Source organism: Piliocolobus tephrosceles, chromosome 8 (assembly GCF_002776525.5).
Source record: "Piliocolobus tephrosceles isolate RC106 chromosome 8, ASM277652v3, whole genome shotgun sequence".
NCBI lineage: Eukaryota > Metazoa > Chordata > Mammalia > Primates > Cercopithecidae > Piliocolobus > Piliocolobus tephrosceles.
Window position 1 is genome coordinate 70,164,812 of NC_045441.1, and position 8,078 is coordinate 70,172,889.

Here is an 8,078-nt window from a genome sequence, read left to right on the forward strand (position 1 = left end):
CACTTACCCCATATTTCTCTGTCATACCTGTTGGGTTTACTGAGATCTAGACCAAAGTTCTAGCACTGTGTATCTGCTCCAATTCATTTTAATTAGTGACTAAATACGTTCTAAAATCTTTCTCTCTTCCATATAAAACATGAGTATGGGAAAAAATATTTTCTTTTTCACATGGGTAAACAAAATAAACAATGTATGAACACCTAAAACTCATTTCATATGTGCTCAATGTGTTTCCAATGGGTAATATAGAAGACACATTTCTATGGCCATTTAATGAGGATCAATCTTCGACTAATATATGCTATGTACACAACTCACATTTAAGAAAAAAATGTGTTTACAATTGTTTTGAGTTGTACAAAGGTATGGATAATTTCAATCAGTGGAAATGTGCCTCATTCAGCTTTTCACAGAGGGGCCAGTGGACTTTCAGTCTTCCACCTTCTAGCTATGTAACTTTGAGCAAACCAAATCTCTGAAGCTTAGTTACTTCATCTGCAGTTATGTGTTTAATAATATTTATCCTAATTATATTTCAGTATATATAAAACAGGTATATAAAAGTTGTCATTTAAAAACTTAAAACACTTTTTCTGTACTTAATATATCATTAGACTTTTGACTATGAAATTCATCAGTAAAAAATATTCTTTTTTTTATTTATTTATTTATTTTTTTTGACATGGAGTCTCACTCTGTCGCCCAGGCTGCAATGAAGTGGCATGATCTCGGCTCACTGCAAGCTCCGCCTCCAGGTTCACGCCATTCTCCTGCCTCAGCCTCCAGAGTAGCTGGGACTACAGGTGCTCACCACCATGCCGGGCTAATATTTTTGTATTTTTAGTAGAGACAGGGTTTCACCATGTTAGCCAGGATGGTCTCGATATCCTGACCTCGTGATTCGCCCACCTTGGCCTCCCAGAGTGCTGGGATTACAGGTGTGAGCCACCACACCTGGCCAAAAAAAAGATTTTAAAACGAGTAATATTGTTTATGAGAAAGACAGTACCTACGACATGCATAATACTTGTCAGAAACATATCCTAACGCAGTGGCACCAGGGACTGGTTTCGTGGAAAACAATTTTTCCATGGATGGGACAAGGGGATTATTTTGGATGAAACTGTCCCACCTCAGATCATCAGGCATCACATTCTCATAAGAAGTATGAAACCTAGGTCCCTCACATGTGCAGTTCACAATAGTGTTTGCGCTTCCATGAGAATCCCATGCTGCCACTGATCTGACAGGAGGTGGAGCTCAGGCAGTAATGCTTGCTCACCAGCCGCTCACCCCCTGCTGTGAGGCCCAGTTCCTAACAGGCCAAGGACCAGTACCACCTGGCTGGGGACCCCCGTCCTAAAGCATAAAAGAAGTAAAGTACCAAATGGTTATAACTTGAACATATTCTACTATCCAGTAAACACTCCTAAGGATATCTTTTTGCATACACTAAAAAACAAAAATGGCCTTGGGCTAGGCTAACAGTAAACTGAAAAATAGGGGGAAACATCTCTTAGTAAGCCTTATCTCGTTTAATGAATAGCAACTAAACCTGAGGGCAACTGCTGGTAAGTACACTACCTAACTTCTGTCATGTACTAACATATACCTGACATTTTCCTTCAGACACACTGCAATCAGGATATCAGGATAAGTGACATCATGGTCAGAGGTACCCTAATATTAGAAGATCTTCCCACAAAGATATTTATACTAAGTGAGACACTGCAGCCCTCAAATTTCAAAAAGAAAAGAGATTTAGATGAAGCAGGCACTCTGAAAAGTAATTACAGTAAACAATTATAAATTCAATAAGCAAAATTTGGCATACTATCTTTTAGCAAAATCTCAACTTAAAAATTTTTATGCAATTACTTGAGAATAAGCATATTTCTCAAAAAAAAGAAGATAAAAGAAATGCAACAAAATACTATGGCTGTCTGGATATTAGGACAATTAGGAATTTTTTCTTCTCTCTGCTCTATATTTTCCACATTTTATTTAATATTCATGTATTATGATAGGCAAACAGTTTTCTCTAAATTAAGTATTCATGAAGTTCATATTTAACCATGAGATGTTTTTTAAAAATTGCATGGCTGAATTACAATATGGAAGTCTGCCACTGTAAGCATGTGAATTTAAGAACAAAAGACTCTAGCAACACTAGCTGCTTATTACACTTTTAAAAATGTCCCTTTCTTTGGATTGAGTTTTAGATAAAAATTCATTTTGAAACTTAAAAGCTAGTTTCAAAAGAGTTAAGGGGAAAAAAAATCTACAGGTGTTAACTGTACAGAAAATTGTAAACAACAAAAAAAATCACAAAGTTAAAGGATACAGAACAGGATGGAAACATAAAAAAAATTTGCAAGGATGGAAAATATTTGCAACACGTAACAGACAAAGAACATTAAAAAAAGAATTCCAATAAGTCAATGAGAAAAGAGACAAAGAGAACCTAATGACTAAGCTTGTCTTTTTTTTTTTTTTTTTTTTTTGAGACGGAGTTTCGCTCGTTACCCAAGCTGGAGTGCATTGGCGCGATCTCGGCTCACTGCAACCTCCGCCTCCTGGGTTCAAGCAATTCTCCTGCCTCCGCCTCCCGAGTAGCTGGGATTACAGGCGCCCACCACCATGCCTGGAAAATTTTTTGTATTTTTAGTAGAGAAGGGAGTTTCACCATGTTAGCCAGGCTGGTCTCAAACTCCTGACCTCAGGTGATCCACATGCCCTGGCCTCCCAACGTGCTGGGATTACAGGCGTGAGCCACCGCGCGAGGCCAAGAAATGACTATGCTTTTCACAAGATGGCACCGAAAGTGAAGGAAGCTCCTGCCCCTCCTAATGCTGAAGCCAAACTGAAGGCTTTGAAGGCCAAGAAGGCAGTGTTGAAAGGTGTCCACAGCCACCAAAAAAAGAAGATCTGCATGTCACCCATCTTCCAGCAGCCCAAGACACTGAGACTCTGGAGGCAGCCCAGATATCCTCGGAAGAGTGCCCCCTGGAGAAACAAGCTTGATTATTACACTATCAAGTTTCTGCTGACCACTGAGTCGGCCATGAAGAAGATAGAAGACAACAACACACTTGTGTTCATTGTGGATGTTAAAGCAAACAAGCACCAGATCAAACAGGCTGTGAAGAAGCTCTATGACATTGATGTGGTCAAGGTCAACACCCTAATTCGGCCTGATGGAGAGAAGACGAGATATGTTCGACTGGCTCCTGATTACAATGCTTTGAATGTTGCCGACAAAATTGGGATCATCTAAACCCGGTCCAGCTGGCTAATTCTAAATATATGTGTATGTTTTCACCAGAAAAAAAAAGGAAAGAAATGACTAAGAAAATGACAGGCAAGTAAGAGAAAACAAAATGTGGCAATTGGCCACAAGATACCAAACTTAATTCTTAATAAGGTGAATGCACATTGTAATAAAGAGATTATATACACAAGAATAAAATAAAATTTACAAATATGCAATGTTATCAAGCAGTTTGTGCATTGTTGGTAATTACTACAGTTTTTTTGGTAGTCAATCTGGAAATGGTTTTTAAAAGTTTAAATACACTTATCTTTTGACTCAGAAATTTTACTTCCCTGTAATCCCAGCACTTTGGGAGGCCAAGGTGGGCAGATCACAAGGTCAGGAGATCAAGACCATCCTGGCCACCATGGTGAAATCCCGTCTCTACTCAAAACACAAAAATTAGCCGGGCGTAGTGGCACACGACTGTAGTCCCAGCTACTCAGGAGGCTGAGGCGGGAGAATCGCTTGAACCCAGGAGGCAGAGGTTGCAGTGAGCCAAGATCGCGCCTTTGTACTCCAGCCCGGCGACAGAACGAGACTTTGTCTCAAAAAAATAAAAGAAATTTTACTTCTAGGTATCTATCCCACAGAAATTATTACATACATATACATGGCATATGCTTGTCAGCACTATACATAAGTCAAAAACTTGAAACAAAAAAATAAGTACATTATGGTTGAGCCATTCTATGTATCATTAAAAAGAATGAAATATCCCATATACACTGACATGAGAAGAATTACAGAATTAACAGATGAGTGAAACAAAGCAAGTTGCAGAAAAATATCTTTGCGATTTATCCAATTTATTTAGAGGTGGAGAGAGAAAAGTGGTGGACAGAACAAAGAAAGAGTAAGAGAGAGAGAGAAGTGTTTGTGTATATACAAGAGCCTGCTTAAAGGACTCTCACTGGTCAAATTTGGACAATGTAACAAGTATCAGAAACAGCAATCAGTTAACAAATTATAACACATGAGGTCATGGTAATACTGAAAAGGAAAAAAGGGGAAGAGAATTTCTTTACACAGTAAATGCTTCCTAATAAATGTAGGAGGAATTAAAATTAGAATTAGCAAATTTCCATCTTGCAGCCCACATATGCAATCAGTGTAATTGTAATCAGTGACTTTAACAAGGATGCTAAAACTATTAAGTGGAAAGTTGCTAGAGAACGGCATATTAACAAAGTCTCAGAGACAGTTTGTTATAATTTCTGTTCTTTTACATTTGCTGAGGAGTGCTTTACTTCCAATTATGTGGTCAATTTTGGAATAAGTGCGATGTGGTGCTGAGAAGAATGTATATTCTGTTGACCTGGGGTGGAGAGTTCTATAGATGTCTATTAGGTCCGCTTGGTGCAGAGATGAGTTCAATTCCTGGATATCCTTGTTAACTTTCTGTCTCGTTGATCTGTCTAATGTTGACAGTAGAGTGTTGAAGTCTCCCATTATTATTGTATGGGAGTCTAAGTCTCTTTGTAAGTCTCTAAGGACTTGCTTTATGAATCTGGGTGCTCCTGTATTGGGTGCATATATATTTAGGATAGTTAGCTCTTCCTGTTGAATTGATCCCTTTACCATTATGTAATGGCCTTCTTTGTCTCTTTTGATCTTTGATGGTTTAAAGTCTGTTTTATCAGAGACTAGGATTGCAACCCCTGCTTTTTTTTTGTTCTCCATTTGCTTGGTAGATCTTCCTCCATCCCTTTATTTTGAGCCTATGTATGTCTCTGCATGTGAGATGGGTCTCCTGAATACAGCAGACTGATGGGTCTTGACTCTTTATCCAGTTTGCCAGTCTGTGTCTTTTAATTGGAGCATTTAGTCCATTAACATTTAAGGTTAATATTGTTATGTGTGAACACGATCCTGCCATTATGATATTAACTGGTTATTTTGCTCATTAGTTGATGCAGTTTCTTCCTACAAAGAACTCAAACAAATATACAAGAAAAAAACAAACAACCCCATCAAAAAGTGGGGAAAGGATATGAACAGACATTTCTCAAAAGAAGACATTCATACAGCCAACAGACATATGAAAAAATGCTCATAATCACTCGCCATCAGAGAAATGCAACTCAAAACCACAATGAGATACCATCTCACACCAGTTAGAATGGCAATCATTAAAAAATCAGGAAACAACAGGTGTTGGAGAGGATGTGGAGAAATAGGAACACTTTTACACTGTTGGTGGGATTGTAAACTAGTTCAACCATTATGGAAAACAGTATGGCAATTCCTCAAGGATCTAGAACTAGATGTACCATATGACCCAGCTATCCCACTACTGGGTATATACCCAAAGGATTATAAATTATTCTACTACAAAGACACATGCACATGTATGTTTATTGCGGCACTATTCACAATAGCAAAGACTTGGAATCAACCCAAATGTCCATCTGTGACAGACTGGATTAAGAAAATGTGGCACATATACACCATGGAATACTATGCAGCCATAAAAAAGGATGAGTTTGCATCCTTTGTAGGGACATGGATGCAGCTGGAAACCATCATTCTTAGCAAACTATCACAAGAAGAGAAAACCAAACACCGCATGTTCTCACTCATAGGTGGGAACTGAACAATGAGATCACTTGGACTCAGGAAGGGAACATCACACAATGGGGCCTATCATGGGGAGGGGGGAGGAGAGAGGGATTGCACTGGGGAGTTATACATGATATAAATGATGAATTGATGGGTGCTGACGAGTCGATGGGTGCAGCACACCAACATGGCACAAGTATACATATGTAACAAACCTGCACGTTATGCACATGTACCCTAGAACTTAAAGTATAATAAAAAATATATATATATTTATTAAAAAAAAAAAAAACAAAGTCTCAAAATTATTACCCCACAGATTTCTCATTAATTACAAATAGAAAAAAAAAAACCTTTAAAATTAAGAGGTCTGTGGTTGACACCACCTGAACTATCACCAATAATGCAATAAATTGACATTAGACTTTTTTTTTTTTTTTTTTTTTGGAGACAGAATCTCACTCTGTTGCCCAGGCTGGAGTGCAGTGACACAATCTTGGCTTACTGTAACCTCCACCTCCCAGATTCAAGCTATTCTCATGCCTCAGCCTCCCAACTAGCTGGGATTACAGGCTAATTTTTGTGTTTTTAGTAGAGACGGGGTTTTGTCATGTTGGCCAGGCTGGTCTTGAACTCCTGACTTCAAGTAATCCACCCACCTTGGCCTCCCAAAGTGCTGGGATTACAGGCATGAGCCACCGCACCCAGCTACATTATACATCTTACAAAAAATACGCTTACAAAAAAAAAAAGTTTAAACTGAATCTAATCACAAGAAAACAATAAGATATATCCAGACTGAGAGATATTCAGTATGACATTATAAAAACTAAGATTCTTCAATATGTCAACATCATGAACACCATCAAAAGGCAGAAAAATTGTTCTAGATTAATGGAGACTAAAGAGATATAACACAAGTACAACTCACGGTACCTGAATGGATCCGGTGGGGTGTGGAGAAACCATAGTGATAATAGAGGTATGGAGATTATAAGAAGAGTGTGCATATTATCGGCTATCAAATTAAAAATATGTATTTGTGTATATGCATGAGCAAGCAAAAAAAAAAAAAAAAAGCCTGGAAGAACAAACACAAACACTAAAGTTTTAAGCATATTTACCTCTAGGTGGTATAATTATGAGAGATGTTTTCTTTTGCTTTTTCTTTTTTTTGAGACAAAGTCTTCCTCTGTAGCCCACACTGGAATGCAGTGGTGCAATCTTGGTTCACTGAAGCCTCGAACTCCCTGGCTCAAGTGATCCTCTGCCTCAGCCCCTCAAGTAGTTGGGACTACAGGCCCAAGCTACCACACCTGGCTAACTTTTGTATTTTTTGTAGAGACCGGGTTTCACCACATTGCCCAGGCTGGTCTCAAACGCCCAAGCTCAAGTGATCCACCCACCTCAGCCTCCCAGATTGCTGGGATTACAAGTGTGAGTCACCATGCCCAACTGGGAGATGTTTTCTTAGCTTATTTCTACTGATGTTTTCTACAATGGACATATATCTACATAATAAAATCAAGTTTAAAAACCCCTGGTACACAAGGTACCAGGGACAGATGGGGTAGATTCACACCAAATTGTTAACAGTGATTCCCTATGCAAAAAGAAGTAGAGTTGAGACAGAAAGCATAACTATTTTACATATCTGCTCATGTGTTACTTATAATTAAGAAAAAATATTTTAATGAATTAAGATTTTTCAAGGTAATAAACTTGTACTGTGTATGGGATTCATGCTAAATGTAAATTTTAGCAGTTCTTCTCACAAAAACAAAAATGAGTAAGTTCTGTAGAAGGATGGACTTGGTAAACTTTTTAAAAATTGGGTAATTATGTGAGATGATGGATATGTTCATTTCCTTCACTACAGTAACCTTTTTACTATTTATATGAATCCCATAACAACACATTGTATACCTTAAATATACACAATAAAATCTTTAAAAATAAAATTAAAAATAAGATTTTTCAAATATCCAAATAACAGGAACACAAATGGTAAACACTAGCTTAACGTCTATATATTTAGGTTACATTTGTGGAACAAGAGGAATCTGGGTAAAAGGAAAAGCATATATGAAAGCCTCCAAACACTGGAGAAAAAGGCAAGTGGTATGGGATCCCAGAGAGTCTTGCTATTAGTGTGAACTTTATTTTTAAGGGACTGATTTTAAGCAGAAAATAATATGTC

General features: G+C 37.9%; 1 protein-coding gene and 1 pseudogene across 13 annotated transcripts in view; one reads left to right on the forward strand and one right to left on the reverse strand.

Annotated features, from left to right (window-relative positions):
* The window catches only part of PHF14 (PHD finger protein 14), a 200,398-nt gene that overhangs the window by 163,409 nt on the left and 28,911 nt on the right, over positions 1 to 8,078 (reverse strand). The window lies entirely within an intron of this gene.
* Positions 2,816 to 3,280, forward strand: LOC111551059 (annotated as a pseudogene).